This window comes from Panthera tigris, chromosome E1, assembly GCF_018350195.1.
Source record: "Panthera tigris isolate Pti1 chromosome E1, P.tigris_Pti1_mat1.1, whole genome shotgun sequence".
Classification (NCBI taxonomy): Eukaryota; Metazoa; Chordata; class Mammalia; order Carnivora; family Felidae; genus Panthera; species Panthera tigris.
The window spans coordinates 40,548,465-40,566,502 of NC_056673.1; the positions used below are offsets into that span (position 1 = coordinate 40,548,465).

At 38.9% G+C, this 18,038-nt stretch overlaps 1 protein-coding gene across 1 annotated transcript in view; it reads right to left on the reverse strand.

Moving 5' to 3' along the window:
- Positions 1-17,103, reverse strand: part of STAT5B (signal transducer and activator of transcription 5B) — a 65,756-nt gene extending 48,653 nt beyond the window's left edge. Inside the window, exon 1 of the mRNA XM_042965388.1 lies at positions 16,962-17,103. The gene's annotated coding sequence lies outside the window, so the exon portion shown is untranslated. The remainder of the gene's footprint in view (positions 1-16,961) is intronic.
- Positions 17,104-18,038: the final 935 nt, after the last annotated feature.

The window sequence follows — 18,038 nt, forward strand, 5'->3', positions numbered from 1 at the left end:
AATAGTAGCTAAGATCAAAAAATTTTCTTTTCTAGGAAAATTCAGTTTAAACAACAACAACAACACACACACACACACACACACACACACACACACACACACACACAGAAGGAAAACAAAATAACAAAAAACTCTACCTAAAAGTGATTTGATAGCTGAGTTACACCTACAACAGAATGAGCTGTTTTATGTTTTAGTTCCAGGGTTGCAGGGTCATAGAGGTGACGAGACAATTTAGGTCAACGCATCAAAGTTCAATACTCAGGCCCTTACACCTTTCTGTAATAAAAACAATAGGCAACTCCCAACATCTTCCCCATATCCTCTTCCCGATCACCTTACAAATGGACTCATGTTCCAAAACTCATTTGCACATGTGTTGTTTGGAACATGGAACATTTTCCCATAGGAACAAAGTTCTAGAGAGATGAAAAATACCTAGGTAAACCGCAAAACCTCAGTTGATCTACAATCTTAGAAAACTTAGTTACCCTTTATAATTTTGTTTCTGAAGGAAAAGATGTTAAAATTTCTAGTCAGGAATACCATTAAGTAACAAAATAATTCCTCTACCCCTGTCTATTCTCCAGACCAGCTACCACACAGCACAGACTAGTCTCCTGTTCTCAAAAAAAGAGGACTTCCAGGAGGTAGATAATGCTTCAACCATGCCTCAGGGTAGCAGTTTAACAAAAAGGAAGTGCATATGTGTACGTTTCTGTGTACTTTGGAGTGGGGGTCTGGTAGGAAGTTTTAGGAATACCATCTTCTTCAGGTAAGAATAGCTTCTGTTCCCAGAGGGCACGAGATCCTATTTGTTTTTGTTTTTTAGTTTTTTTAATGTTTATTTATTTTTGAGAGAGAGAGACAGAGCACGAGCGGGGGAGGGGCAGAGAGAGGGGGAGACACAGAATCCGAAGCAGGCTCCAGGATCCGAGCTGTCAGCGCACAGCCCGACGTGGGGTTTGAATTCACAAACTGTGAGATCATGACCTGAGCTGAAGTCAGATGCTTAACCGACTGTGCCATCCAGGTGCCCCAATTTCTTTTTTTTAACGTTTATTTATTTTTGAGAGAGAGAGAGTGTGCAAGTGGGGGAGGAGCAGAGAAAGAGGGGGACAGAGGATCCGAAGCGGGGTCTGCACTGACAGCAGAGGGCTGGTGTGGGGCTTGAATTCACAAACGGTGAGATCATGACCTGAGCTGAAGTCGTCAGACGCTTAACCATCTGAATCACCCAGGTGCCCCAGCAAACCTAAGCTTTTAAGTTAAATTTAAAAAATAAAGTTTTACTATACTTACTGAGATGTCAGAATCAAATTACACTATTTGAGTTGAGTGGACAAAGTATTGTTTTTAAAAAATTACCTTTCTGTTACCATCTCTGTAGGAAGATAGGTTTAAGACTAAATCTAGTGTTATCTTTAATGGAACTACTGGTGATTATCTACCATCTACTCAAAGAATGTGAAATTCACTTTGAGTCAGATTAAAAATCTGTCCTAATGCATATTTTAAAGGAAGTCCAGGGGCACCTGGGTGGCTCAGCTGGCTAAGCATCCGATTCTTGATTTTAGCTCAGGTCATGATCTCACGGTTCATGGGATAGAACCCCACGTTGGGCCTGCACCGACAGTGTGGAGCCTGCGTGGGAGTCTCTCTCTGCCCCTCCCCCGCATTCTCTCATTCTCTCTCTAAAAATAAATAAACATTAAAAAAAAAAAAAAAACACTTAAAAAAAAAAAAGAACAAAGAAGTCCATGAAAATTCTCACCTGACTTCTCTGAAAAAAAATGTAATGATCCAAATAAAACGTCCAATAATTACAACAATGTGGTATATGCAGAGACAAACTGATCTCTGGAACAGGAGAGAGAAGCAATGGATCTGAACAGATATAAGAACTTAGAATATATGATAAGCATGTGCTTTATCAGTAGAGAAAGAAGGAGCTGATGGGAAATGGTGGATTTTTTTCTTTTGATAATTGGCCAGATATTTGGAACTGATTTAGGTTAAAATTGTTAATACATGTAAAACATTTAGCTCAGTGCTTGGCACATGGTGAGTGACCACTAAATATACTGTTTTCAGGAAAACAAAGCTACAATTCCCACCTCACTTCTTTTTTTTTTTTTTTTAATTTTTTTTTAACGTTTATTTTATTTTTGAGACAGAGAGAGACGGAGCATGAACAGGGGAGGAGCAGAGAGAGAGGGAGACACAGAATCCGAAACAGGCTCCAGGCTCTGAGCTGTCAGCACAGAGCCTGACGCGGGGCTCGAACTCACGGACTGTGAGATCATGACCTGAGCTGAAGTCGGACGCTTAACCGACCGAGCCACCCAGGCGCCCCCCACCTCACTTCTTACAGAGAAATAGATTCCAGATGGATGGAGAAACTTTATGCAAAAAAAAACCAAAAACCAAACCCAGAACCACACAACATTCTAAAAGAAAATACAAATGAAAATTTTATAATCTCTCAGTAGAGATGGTTTTTCTAAGCATGTCTTAATAACCAGATCAGAGAAGAAAAAGCTGTTAGACAACATAAAAATTTAACATTTTGTACTGCAAAAAATACTATACAAAGTTGAAAGCCAAGAAGAGAAAAAACTGGGAGGAAATTATTTGTAATATGCAAGACAGAAAGATCTTTGGGAAAACTCAAACAGCTATATAGAAAAACAGGCTAATTGTATACAAGGGCAAATCACAGGGGCTCTTGGGTGGCTCAGTCTGTTAGGCATCTGACTCTTGGTTTTGGCTCAGGTAATGATCTCATGGTTTGTGGGATTGAGACCTATGTTGGGATTTATGCTGACAGCACAGAGCCTGTTTGGGATTCTCTCTCCTCTCTCTGCCCCTCCCCCCCCAAATAAATAAATGTTAAAAAAAAAAAAAAGGCAAATCACAAAGAAACAAAATGGCCAATAAACATGTGAAGCACTATCTAACCTTGCTGGAAATCAAAGAAATACAAATATGAGAGACTAGCAAAGATATGAAGGTTACCAACGCTCAGTTATGGAAGATGTGGGGAAATGGCCATCCCCTTCATGAACTAGTTCTTGTTAGGCATGTTGACTGGGGTGGTCTTTTGGGAGGGTGGTTTGGCACTATCTATGCAGAGAGCTCAGCAACTCCACTTGTAGAACTTACATTAAAAGGATGGTACAGTAAATGCAAAAAACACACTCAGACTAAGAATCTGCACCACACTGTTGTCTATAAAAGAGAAAAACTGGAAACAACTTAAATATCTTTTTTTTTTTTTGAGAGAGAGAGAGAGAGAGAGAGAGAATGAGAATGCACGCAAGCAAGCAGGGAGAGGCAGAGAATCTCCAGCAGGCTCCATGACCAGCACAGAGCCTGACATGGGCTTGATCCCATGACCCTGTGATCATGGCCTGAGCCAAAATCAAGAGTCCAACGCTTAACCAACTCAGCCACCCAGGTGTCCCCAACTTAAATATCCATGAATAGATATTAGTGGATTAACTAAATTATGCTGGGGCTATCCAATGGAATACAGACCTTTAAAATGTTGAAGTAGATTGATATTTATTGAGTTCCTGGGGGAAAATAAGTCCCTCTTGAGTCCCCAGGTAACAAGATCAGACTAGAGGTTTCTAAGTCAGTCCACATTTTATAAATTTAGATCATCTATCTCTTCTCCATATGTGCCCACCTCCACCACCTGTGTTAATGGAGGGCTGGTTGTTTGTTTATATTAGGGGCTTGTAACCTGAGTCCATGGACCTCTTGAAATGTATGCAAAATTTTATGTTTATGCGTATTTTACTGGGAAGAGAGTCAATGGTTGCATTAGAGTCTCAAAAGGTCCCCTAATCCCCAAATGGTTAAGAATCTCTGGCAAATATAGTTTAATGGGGTATCTTGTCTAATTTTGCCTTAAAAGCATATGTGATTATACAGCCCATTCATTTACCAGTCAACAAATATTCACTAAGTTTTATCCTGATTGGTAGCCCAATTACTGGAAAATTTTGGAATAAATTTCTTTACTCACTTTGGAAGTGTATTTATTTTTATTTATTTTATTTTAGAGAGAGAGAGTATGCATGAACAGGGGAGGGGGGAGAGGGGGAGGGAGAGGGGGAGGGAGAGGGGGAGGGAGAGGGAGAGGAGGAGGGAGAGAGACAAATATACAGAGAGAATCCTAAACAGACTCTATGCTCAGCACAGAGCCTGATGCAGGACTCGATCCCAAGACCCTGGGATTATGACCTGAGCCGAAATCAACAGTCAGACACTCAACTGACTGAGCTAGCTACTCCAGTCGCCCCAGAAGTGTTTTTAAATACACAGATGTACACAACCTCAAAAAGCCCTCTGTGGGAATGCAAATTGGTGCAGCCACTCTGGAAAACAGTATGGAGGTTCCCCAAAAAATTAAAAATAGAACTACCCTACAACCCAGCAATTGCACTACTAGGCATTTATCCAAGGGATACAGGTGTGCTGTTTTGAAGGGGCACATGCACCTCAATGTTTACAGCAGCACTATCAACGATAGCCAAAGTGTGGAAAGAGCCCAAATGTCCATCGATAGATGAATGGATAAAGAAGACGTGGTATATATACATACAATGGAGTATTACTCAGCAATCAAAAGGAATGAAATCTTGCCATTTGCAACTACACGGATGGAACTGGAGGGTACTATGCTAAGTGAGATTAGTCTGAGAAAGACAAATATCATATGACTTCACTCATGAGGACTTTAAGATACAAAACAGATGAACATAAGAGAAGGGAAGTAAAAATAATATAAAAACAGGGAAGGGGACAAAACATAAGAGACTTAAATATAGAGAACAAACAGAGGGTTGTTAGAGGGGTTGTGGGAGGGGGGGTGGGCTAAATGGGTAAGAAGCATTAAGGAATCTGCTCCTGAAATCATTGTTGCACCATATGCTAACTTGGATGTAAATTAAAAAATAAATTATTGATTTAAAAAAAAGCCCTCTGGCAGCTAAGAGACAAAAAGCAGATTACAGAATTTCAAACAAATTATAATGTTAACTTCTGAAGGAAGTAATTTTTCTACAGACTTTGAATCTTACATATATTTGAACTCCATTAAAGAGGTAACCGTAAGACTTATAGACTTGGAAAAGAAATCTTTGTGAGGATAACCAAGCTCTCAAAATCAGATAAAGACTAGAACACAATCAAGTATCTAGTTCTAAATGAAGAAAGCAATGAATCATTTTGTATATTAATATTCAAATATATTCTACAATTTACTGATGCCATATTATAAAATATATATGCTAAATTTGAGGCTCCAAATTTATAGGATTTTCAAAATATCTCATAATTTGGTAAAAGTGATTCAGGTACATAAAAGAAGAAAGAGAATTATTCTAACTGGTCATAATAATATCATAGTGATAAAACAGATTACAGAGAAAATCAGCAATGATAAATGAACTGAAGCCAAAGGAAAACATAGTTTTGGGTTAAATAAGATTGATCACATTTTCAGGAGGCAGAGGAGGTAAGAATAAGCAAAAAGGAACCATAGTATCAACAGGATCTATTTATGAAGGCATTTTGAGCAATATGTTTGTGGTTTTATCTTTAATACACAAAAATATTTATTTGTCTTTATACATTTGAATTAACTACTTATGGATTTAGGTTTAAAACGCACTCAAAAGTACTATATGATTTCTTTTATGTTTTAGTTTTCTCAAAACTGACTTAAAGTTCTGTCACAGCAAGTTCCATTATGATAAATTACAAGGCACAATCCAGGTGAAGTAAGATTTTTACCAAGTTGTATTATACATAAAGTAAGTAAGTTGGGGGCACCTGGCTGGCTCAGTTGGTAGAGTGTGCAACTCTTGAAATTGAGGTTGTGAGTTCAAGCCCCACGTTGGGTGTAGAGATTACTTTAAAAAATTTTTTTAATTAAAAAAATAAAAAAATAAGTAGGTCATCTTCTAGGCTTATTATATATAAGCCTAGAATATATACATATATATATATATATATACACACACACATATATATGTATACATATATATGTATATGTATACATATATATGTATATGTATGTATGTATATGTGCATATATTGTACATATATATGTATACTATATATACATATACACATACATACGTATTGTATATACATACATATGTACACATATATGTATATATAGTCTTAAAAATCATATATAATCTTTAAAAATCATATATATGTGCATATATATGTACATATACAATCATATGTAACCTTAAAAATTATATATATGTAATACATATGTAATACATATATATAATTTTTTAAGATTGTAATATTATTTGCTGCAAAAGTGCTAAGACCTAAATACTTGTGCTCCAGAATTCTCCTAAAACATCAAGTTGTAACTTATTTTCATCTTTCTTCTTTAAACTTCTTAAAATGTTAAAATGCTTTTAAACACTAAATTTAATTACAAAGAAACTACTTAATGTGAATTTAATTAAGGCAGAACACAAGTCTCTTGTATTAGCAATGACATATACCCAAGAGAAAGTATCTTTCACTAGAGATTTCCTTTACCAGATACTCCCAAATGAACACATAATAAACATTTAGAGAAGTCATTAAGCATGACTAATGGAATTACAAGGACAAAAATCCATAAACCTAGCAATCTTTGTAGGTATCATCATGACAGAAAAAGCAACACAAAAGCAAACACAGAAAATATACTGAAATAATACAATGTTTAGGGTCACCAGAACTTAAAATAAACTAGACCTTAAAATAAAATAAACATTTTTTCAAATGTTGAAAAAAAACAAACACATCTTCAATATGAAATGAGTGGTAACTTAGTAGAGCTCATACACAGGTAAAGCAATATAATCTCTTTATCACATTTATAAAACAATATAATTCACCATCAGCTTATATATAAAAATATGGACCATTCCAAAGTATAGGAAATAACTCAGTCCTCAAGTCAAATTATTTTAACTCTGAAAACATTAAATGTAATTAGAATGATTTTAATACAGTTCTTCAACAAAAGATGTCATAAACCATACCAAATAAGTATACTATGCCAAATATTTAACACAAACATCACAAACTATGTATTTTCTGCTCCTAAAAAGGAAATACTAACTGAAAATAAAACAAGTTTCTCATTCTAAATCAACACACAAAATTCATTTTAAAAATAACTTTTCCCCCTAGCTTTATTGAGATATAACTGACATAAAACATCATGTAAGTTTAAGGTACACAATGTAATAATGTGATACACATATATATTGCAAAATGATTGTCAAACTAAGGTTGCTTAACCGATCCAACACCTCACATAGTTACAACTTGTATATGTGTGCCTGTGTGGTAAGAACTTTTAAAATCTCTCTTAGCAACTTTAAAATACACAATACAGTTAACATAGCCATCATGCTGTACATTACATACTCAGAACTTACTCATCTTATAACTGGAAGTTTGTACCCTTTGGCCACTTTCACATAGTCCTCTGCCCCCTGCCTCTGGCAACCACCCATCTGCTTTTTTTTTTTTTTTTTTTTTTTTTTTATGAGTTTGATATTTTTAGATTCCACAGATCAGGGAGAACATACAGCATTTGTCTTTGTCTGACTTATTTCACTTAGCGTAATGTTCTCTAGATTCATCCATGTTGTCATGAATGGCAATGAAAGATTTCCTTCTTTTTTTGTGGCCAAATAATATTCCATTATACATATTTCTCTCATATTTTCTTTACCATTCATTAAAACTAACATTTTTTCTTGACTACAAAGTATTCCCTGTTCATTATTGTTTATTACAGAAAAACGGGAAGATACTAGAAACCACACATATACACACTCAGAATCCTAGAACCCAGAATATTTTTTTAACGCCTCCACTTTTTTCCAAGTACAACTTGTATGCGATTGTTTTGCAATTTGCCTTTTCATTTAGTAATATATTGTAAACTTTACCTAAGTCATTAAATATTGTTTTATAACATGACTTGAAATGGCTAAATAGTATTTCATTGTATAAGATATCCTTCAATTTAGTTAATTAATCCTCTAATGCTGAACACTGAAGTTGTTTCCAATTTGTTGTTATTTTCAATAACACTATGAGGAACATCCTTATATACTAATCTTTGCACATATTTCAGATTATGTTATCTAAATGGAACTGTTAGGTCAAAGGATATGTACACTTTTAAGGCTTTCAATACATGTATATATATCAAACTGCTCTTCAAAAAAAGCACCAATTTACATCTGACCAACGAATATGAAGGTACCAGTTTCTCCACATTCCCAAGCAACGTGGCTTTTATTTTTTCGATATTTTTAGTTTTGTAAATCTGTTAACTGGAAAAGTCATGTCATTGTTTTTATTTGCATTTCTTGATCTCCAGTGCAGAACATAATTCTATATGAACATTGACCATTTGTATCTCTTCTTTTTTCATTTTCTCTTTGGGAGATCCATCTTTTTTCTTATTTTCTTTATAGTATTTAAAAAAATTTATTTTTGAAAGAGAGACAGACAGACAGAGTGTGAGCTGGGGAGGGGCAGAGTGAGAGGGAGACAAAATTCCAAAGCAGGCTCCAGGCTCTGAGCTGTCAGCACAGAGCTCAATGTGGGGCTCGAACTCACGAACCATGAGATGGTGACCTGAGCTGAAGTCGGACGCTCAACCGACTGAACCAACCAGGCATCCCAACTTTTTTTCTTACTTTTGGTATATAGTCTTTATATATAATAATATTAACTCATAACCTTTTGTCATATATGTTTACAGTGTTTTTCTCATTTTGTCATTTATCTTTGGCTTCTGGCATTTTTTTCATATAAGAAAGTTTTTAATATTTATGCACTTATGTATTTTTTTCCTCTCATAAGTTATTCCATAAAAGCCACAATTGGTATTTCTTATGTTTGCCTTTTTCAAATTTACCAATAGAACAGGAACATTATGCTAAGTTCTTTTCAAACTAGATCTCTCACATTTGGGTAATAAAAATTCAAAACCATAAATTTTGACAATGTCACATTTCTAGGACAAAATTTAAAATGTGTGCTTAAGGTAATAACTTACTTAAGGACCCATTCCTTTCAAATTATGTGCTCTGCTCTGGTATTGCAAAATCAAGAAATCATGCTTCATCACCAACTCAGCATGTAAGTTGTAGCCATGTCATTCAGGAAGCCAAATATTTTCTATTTTGTTTTAATACCTTCAACAGTTAAGGAGGAAGGTAAATCTATACACATGACAATGAATTTAGTGTTTTAACTTGGTATTTAAACTCGTTACAAGATAAACTCATCCTTAAAATATGCTTAGGATATATATGTTTCAGGGTTTCCATATATCATTACAAAATGGAAACAGTAACAACAACACGAAAAGAAGGAATATGTGCGTTGCATCTCTAGGTATTAGACCTTCCACACCTTTTGGAATAAGGCTCTATTATGTCCAATTTTCACTATAATTCTCCCTCACTTTCTACCAGAAACAGATCATAAATTGTGAAAACATAAATCCACAAGGTGGATCGTCTCATTTTATAAAGAGCTGTATAATGCTGTAGATCTCTAGTTTGCTATTTTTCTCAAGCCTAAAAGATTACCAAAATATTTTAGATACATGAAGCAAAACAAAAACATAGAATTAACATTATTTCTGAGAGAATGGTTTACCTAGTTCAAACTACAAATGACTGTATTATAGAATGCTATATTACAAACCTGATAAATTCTAATTTTTAGTACTTTAACAGATTAAGGGCTCAACAGTTTCTATTTATAAATGTTACAATGACATTTGTGAATGTAGCTTATTTATTTATTTATTTATTTATTTATTTATTTTTAAAAAATTTTTTTTAACGTTTATTTATTTTTGGGACAGAGAGAGACAGAGCATGAACGGGGGAGGGGCAGAGAGAGAGGGAGACACAGAATCGGAAGCAGGCTCCAGGCTCTGAGCCATCAGCCCAGAGCCCGACGCGGGGCTCGAACTCACAAACTGCGAGATTGTGACCTGAGCTGAAGTCGGACACTTAACCGACTGAGCCACCCAGGCGCCCCAGTGAATGTAGCTTATTTAAAACATTTTCCCCAGGTTGAATTTTTAAGTCCCATTCTTTATAAAAACATAACGATCTGCACAGGTTACAGGCTCTGAATTTTAGACAACACAAAATAGTTTTTTCACAAACTTTCTAATTTACTCTCACCTAAAGGCTGGAAAACCCCACTGAAGGTTTTTAAAAACGCATCAGACATAGAGAAAAAAAAACTGCTTTAATTGTAGGATCTCACTGACACAAACATAAGGAAATTCTGAGTTATAGATACTTCACATTAAGCTTTTTCCACTGACATTGTAACTTCTGTCAACATTCAAAGAAAATTCAACCCTGGTCAAAGGTGACAGTTTGACAATCCTGGAAGACAACATCCTCTGTTTATTTGAACAAGTTTATACTCTCTGCTCAGGGAATTGAAGTTTTTCTCCTCCCTGACTTGACCTCTCAAATTCAAATCAGCACACTTTAGGGTAATAAATTTTGGCCCCAAGATTTAACTTTACAATCTACCTCCAAGGAAAAATGCTGAGACCATCACATATAAAATGGAATACATTTCTGAGACTAGTTTCCAATGGCCTTTGCATAGCTCTAAAATACAGAATAATTGCTTTGGTTGCCTTAAAAATTAACTTCCCAAATTAAAACTCTTTAGTCCTTCTATCTCAGAAATCACAATTAGTAACTCTAAAAAGCTTCAATAAAACAAGAAGAGGGCTGCAAACCCCTTCAAAATAAAGTTGTAAATAAAATGAGCTGGATACTTGCATTTTCAGTCAACAAACACATGTTACATGCTAAACTGGCATAAATGATCCTTTTGTTTGTAATGAGAGGCCAAGGAGATAGCTTATAGCTCTTCTCCCATGATGTATATGGTAATGTTAGTGGAAGAACAACAAAGGAAATTTATAGTTAGAATTAAGACCTTCTCTGTTTTTACATAATTTCCACTAGGATTATATACATGAGTTGGAAAAATACTTACAATTACCTTCATAAACTTTAAAAATTTCTAAATACATATAATTTTTTTTCTATTAAAAACAAACAAGAGTCCATTTGGGAACACAAATAAAGAAACAGAAGTCTCAAAGAAACCAAGTGTCCTTTTGCAGTGCAGTGGTCAGGAACACAGTCTCTGGAATCAGCTTGGTCTGGGTCTGGATCCAGCTCTGCCATTATTACTAGCAATGTGACCTTGGACAAGTTACTCAACTTCTCTGTTGCCACTTCTTCATCTTTCATCTGAAAATAATACCCACCCTCTGAAGATCATGAGTTAAAACATGGTAGGAGCTTATAATAGTCTCTGCTTGGCACACTGTAAGTGGACAATGTTAGGTATCATTTTTATTATCTTTCTACTTTTAAGTTTTAGACCTAATTTGAAGTACTTTTTAACTAATTTTCTGATCACTTTTTGAAAGAGGGCATAATTATTATATAGATAACTAGTACATCTTTCCAGATGAGCCCATGGTAGGTAGAGCTATAGCCCACAGTGGTAAATAGTTGTTTTTAATACAAACCATGGATGTGGCTGTTATTAGTAACTCTGGCTTGATCTCCCATATGCAGAAAAAATCCCCTACAAGGGGAAAACAAGCAGTATTAGAAAATACTTGGGTTTGTCCTACACCATTGCAGGGTAAAGCCAAATTCACCTTACTAGCCTGATGGGCATTGAAAATATTAGTCATCGGAGTGCCTGGGTGGCTCAGTTGGTTAAACATCCGACTTTGGCTCAGGTCATGATCTCACGGTTCATGAGTTCGAGCCCTGTGTGGGGGGCTCTGTGCTGAGAGCTCAGAGCTTAGAGTCTGCTTTGGAATTTGTGTCTCCCTCTCACTCTGCCTCTCTCTCTCTCTCTCTACCTCTCTCTTTCTCTCTCTGCCTCTCTCTCTCTCTGCCTCTCTCTCTCTCAAAAATAAATAAAACATAAAAAAAAGAAAATATTAGTCATCAAATTAATCCCAACAAATAACAATAATTGATTGGCTCATTGATGTATTTCCCCTTGTCTTCCCCAACCTTTCTCTAACTAGTCAGAAAGGAAAGTTTTCATATTTTCTGAGAATCTCATTACTGCTCTCAAACCATACTCTATATCTTAGTAGAATTTAAAAAATGAGTCAGCACAAGCACCTCAAAAAACTAGCAGTGCATAGAATGTGGAGATATTTCTCTTCATAACAGAAATCTGTAAAACATTTTTTAAAAAAAAAAGTTAAGAGTGCCAAAAGCAATGGAAGAATAAATGGAGGGTGAGTGTCGGAATAGATCTTGCAAGCTAGCTTCCAAAAGATAAACGTTATGAATCAATACATGTATTTTTCATCTTAAAAGTATTATAATACATGGGAAATAGATGTAATTGTTACAAATAAATCCAGGGAAGAAAATATCCACTGTGTGACAAATTATTACTCTCCTTCACTGAATATGGGGGGGGGGGGAGGAGTGGGAGGTCAAGACATTCTGTATTAAACTCGACTACAAAGTGCACTATGCATAACTGTGCAACATGCTAGTGCAGTATTGCCTTCAGTAATGTGATCCAAAATAAAATTTAGGAGAGATAAACTGTCCCTAAACTGCAAACATGTTTGAATTCCAATTTAATCAGCAGTCTATTTAGTCATTTATACTTCTTAGAACAAAGTTAGTTGAGGGTCAGGAAAAGGCCACTTGCTTTAATCACTGGAACAATACTATATGTACTTCTTTCAAGGATGTACTTCTCAAGGCTCCACATAACTTGTATTCCAACATTTATGTTAAAGGTGACATACTATGTAAAAATTATCTGGGAGGGTCAAGGAAGAGTTTTATGGCTGAGGGTGATTTCTCCTAAGTTCTACTACCATACCCTAAATTTGTCCTAATTCTTATTTAAATTCTCCATGACATTCTGTACGACTTAAGTTGGTCAGAAAAACTGCTATAGTCACTAGTTAATAGGCGGGTTCTATATTACATAAGCCCAAGGCAAGCCCTCTTTAAAACTCTGACCTTCAAGACTCCACAGAACACATTTCAACTCTTAGTACCATACATTATGTAGGTACCTGGAAGGAAACGGATAGCTACAGCCCCATTTTTCTGTTCGTTGCACCTTTGTTGTTGTAAGAGTCCTTCAGTTGGGAAAAGATTCAGGAATGTCCTGCCTTCCCAACTGGGTATTTAGTCTGAGTTCGGGAAGGGACTCATAAAGCAGTAAAATGGACAAAGATAAACCACATGGCATCTGATGCTTTATATGTTTAAAATAAAAATGTGACACTACAAGAAAGTTAATATGTGGACCTAATTTTGAAAATACAAACAGGAAGCACCCCCACCCCAATATTACCATTAAAAAAAAAAAAAAAAAAGGAAACCAAACCTCAAAGATACCTTCCAAGGAAGTCATGGGTGTGACCAAAACTAACAAAAGTAATAAACGTCATCTAAAACCCTGAAAACACCAAAAGTGAGGGTATTTAACCAACTAAAAATCTAACTCCTGTAAAGTACTCCTCTCTTTGATCAGTAAAAATAGCATAGATTTACATACATAAAGTCTTCTCCAAACTGGCTTAAGTGTTTCAGTAACAGGATCATCATAAGAAGAAAACATCCGATGTCAATATTCTACTTAAAATAAAGACAGAATTATTAAAAATGAATATAATTTTTTTAAAAGTTTTTATCACTGTGATACTCATGACTTAAATGCACAGAAAACTGTCTGATCAATGGAAACTAGATTGTTAAATTTGACTTTCTTATTCCCAGAAATAAGCATAAAACTGTTGTGTTTCCAACATTGCAGGGGAAAAAATACTTCTGATTTTAGAACATTTCTATTAACAAAGCCAAGACTTAAAGAATTTTTTTTTTTCCTTTAACCACTACACAAAATTGGGGACAGTGACACTTGAGAGCTAACTTTTCAAGATAATTTTTATTAAGTTCCGGAGTCAAAGTATTCTGCCACTTTATTATGAACTCAGTAACCTGGAACTGTCAAATTAACTTGTTAAAACAATAAGTTTCAAATACTCAAAACCAGTTAATAAAAACTGGAAGTTTTTTGTTTCCTTTTTTTGTAGGAATAATGCGGTAATCTACTGCACTCTAATAGAAGGGGAAAAAATGTCTCACTTGGTAGGTAGCACATCCAGAGATCTGTGAATACTTTTATGAGATACACACATGTTTACAGGGCAGTAGTAAGATTCCTTTGACTCTACCCTCAACCTGCAATCTAATCTTGCATGTGTTATTTACCTATTTATAACATATTCCTTTTACAAGACTGCTTCTATCACCTACCTACATAAAAACAAGCCAAATGAACCACCACACGCACGTTCATAAATATAAACCTAACACAAATCACAAATAACTTGAAAACCAACACTAATATAACTTGAAAAACTTGACATAAGTACCAAAAGAGCAATAATGACACCCTTTGCTAGTTTTGATGTGGTTTTTGTCTATGTAAAGAACATTTTAAAAAATCAATTGAGAGCAAGCAAATGAAGATGAAATGAGAAGTTGGGACACAATAGGAAGTGCTGACCAAAATATTTATGTTGTAACACTTCAAACAATGATAGCACTTCCCACCCCCCCCCACCTTCTATCACATATACCAGGGAGTACCCATTGAAGAAATACATCCACCTTAAATTTCTTAATACAATCCATATTAATATCCTGTTGGCAAAAACATGAATGCTGAAAAGGCCAGGACTAGGGAGAAGGTGGGATAATTTGTTGAGTTGGGTATACAGCAAAGATTTTATGTACTTCAGCTCCAAGTTATGCAATAACCAAACTGCTAGTGATAGAAATCAACTCTTTTTTTTTTTTTTTTTTTGCTTCTGAGGTTTTGCTTTTTTGAAAAAAGATCTCTCCATTCCTTCCCTGTATCTCAACCAGGTGCTTGAAATTTTCATCTTCCAAAGGCTACGGAACACAAGCAATCTACCTCATAACACTTACCTGACCAAAGGTGTGGTGGTGTTTTAATTGAACGGGACAGACATCACAAATTGTCTCATGGTAAATTTTTCTTAAAATTGGCAGCCCCTTCTCCCATTTATACTATCAATTCTAACAACTGTAATCTTCCATGAGATGGAAATTGGTACCAAAACAAATAAAAAACCCAAAGCCTTGATATAAGGTCAATCAATAGGATTCCACCATGTGAAATGATCAGAACTGATCCAATGTTCACGGTGTTACGACATAAAATTAGAAAAATGTGAAAGGTACACAAAATAAAACACATTGTTTTCTAACAGCCATTAAATATAAACAATACAATATAAACAAATGAACCATAACAGAAGAATGTTGAAGAAAGAGGCAAAATTATATTATCTTCATCGAACAATAACAGAATTATTTGAGGTAATATACACAACAGCTGAAAGCTTATTATGGCCCAGGCAGCTATCCAACCACTTTGGAAACCTAAGATATCAGTGGATGATAAACATCATTTGAACACTGAGAAAATGACATAAAGCTCAGTTTAATAATTTGGTGACACACGGCCCTTTCAAGGGGCATTTCCCAAGGACATTCCAGAGACAATTAATGGAACTGTATTTAGGCAAAAATCCACTACTCCATAGGGTTTTGGGCAGAGCACTGATCTAAGAGTCCTCAGACCGACATTTCAGTCCCAGGACGACTGAACAGCTGGAGATGAAGATCACCTCCTCCATCTACCTGGGGCCTCAGTTTCCTCATTTGTACAATAAAAGAGAGCGCCATCATTGCCAGGGTCCTTTCCAGCTCTTAACATTCCATGACCCACTTTCAGTACTATTTGTTTGATATAAAGGTCTGACAGGAGCATGGGGGACAAGAAGAAAAAGAACTGGGCATGGTTCTCCGGGAAAGAGAGGATCGCTATCTCTTTCTGCCTTTAACATTCTTGTGGTTTTCACTAATCTCATCTTCCTAAAAGCTGACACTTGTTTTTCTTCCTCGCCTTTTCCATCACTGCTGGCTACAAGTGTTTGCAAACGCCTCTTGCTCCACACAAGTTCTTTCCTCTTTGATCAGCGTGACCATCTTGCCAGATTCCTTCAGCCTCAGACCAGCTTTTGTGACACCACGACTCCCCTTCCGACTCTCCATATCTACCCCGACACCAGGCGCACTTTTTTACTCTTTAGCCCTGGCTAGCAAAAAAAAAAAAAAAAAAAAAAAAAAAAAAAAAAAAAAAAAGGCACGCCACATCCCACCGCCACACGCACCAGCCCGGGCCTTGGCGGGTCCTGATGTGGGATCCCGCACCCCAGAGCCGTATGGAAACATTCGTATTTGTTGTCTTGACTCCTTATAAGGCACTGTTCCTCGAGGCTAGGCGAACACCTCCCACCCCACCGGGCACCCCCCGAGCTCATCCCACCCCCGGGAGTCGCAGATCCTTCTTTCGAAAAAGGAGAAAAAGCAAGGGGACGCCAGCGGCTACTTGGCACTGCAACCCGGAGGTGTGAGGTGGCCCACAGCAGCCCCCTCCGCTGGCGGGGGTCGGCGCCGGGGCCCTTCACACGCCCACCCCGACACACGCGCCCGCACGGTCCCCACACTCCACACCCTCGGCCCGCCACCGCCGCGGCACGACGCCCCTCGCGCGCCCCCAGCGCCCTCGCTCCCTGAGCCCCCCGCCCCCGGCGCGCAGTCACCGAGGCCGCCTCCCGGCCCGCGGAGCGATGGCGGCGGCGCGGCCCTGCCGGGCGTCTGGGCGGCCGGGGCGCGGGGCCCCGCCCGGGCGGGCTCCCCGGCCTCGCTCTCCGGCCCCGAGCCCGGGAGTCGCCCCGCAGCTCCTACCTCGCTCGGCCCCTCGGGCGCCAGCCGCCGCCGCCGCCCGCCCGCTCGCTCGCTCCCTCCCTCGGCCGGGCCGCCGCGCGTAGTCGCCTGCGCAGGGTCCCCGCCCGGGGTGACGGCTCCAGCCGCCGAGTCTCCTCACGCCGGGACCCGCGGGGGCGCGCGCGCCGCTCGCGCACCGAGGCCCGAGCGCGCCCCGCGCCGGCGCGCGCCGCTTCCTGGTTCCGCCCGGCGCGCGATCGCGAGCCCCGTGGTCCCTCGCACCGGGTCCGCGGCCGCCCTGGAAGGACCCGGAACCCCTCGGCGCGCCGGGCTGGGAGCGGAGGGGTTGGGGGGGTGGGGAGGCGCTGGCGCCACGCTCAGCCCCTTGTCGCTCAGACGGGTGGCGTCCCCTCTCGGCTCCCGAGCCGGGTCCCCCGGGGCCACGAGCACATGCTGCTTTGTTTGGGTCGACTCGACCACCACGAGCAGGGCTCGGGCCAGACTGTTGTGGTCGCGTTGATTGGCACCCCCCCTCCGCGGCCCGCCACCCGCCCTTCCCCCGGGCTGAGGCCCACGTTCCGGGTCCTATCCCTCCCAGGCCCAGGTCAGAAGTCCACCGCTGCCCCATCAATAATTATCCCGGGTTTGCTCCCTGGAGGGCGTTTCAGCCAGAACTGCCGCTTACCATCCGGGCGGAAAGCCTGAATGGACACAGCGGGAGTTTACACTCGCCCAAGTCAACTGGATCGGTCCACTGTTCCAGAGTGAATGGGGGAGGGGGGGCGGCGGGGGGAAGGGGCGTCTGACACCATCTCCTTCCCTGGGGACTTTTGCTCGCTCCCGCCAGTTAGAGCTTCGGGGAGGGACTGGCTGCGTTACCAAGAGAAGGAAGAATAAGCACCATCACCTTTGTAAGATCCAGGGAAAGGGGTCTCTGAGAGCCTTTTCCATGTAATGGGGAGGGGGTGTGGTATCTGAGAAGGCAGCCTGAGTCACCCACTCTCCTCTGGCTACATCTCTGGAGCTGGCCAACCGTTTCCCTGGCAACCCGCCAAGGGCCAGCACCAAAGCAAGGCATGTCAGATCTCCAGAAACCTA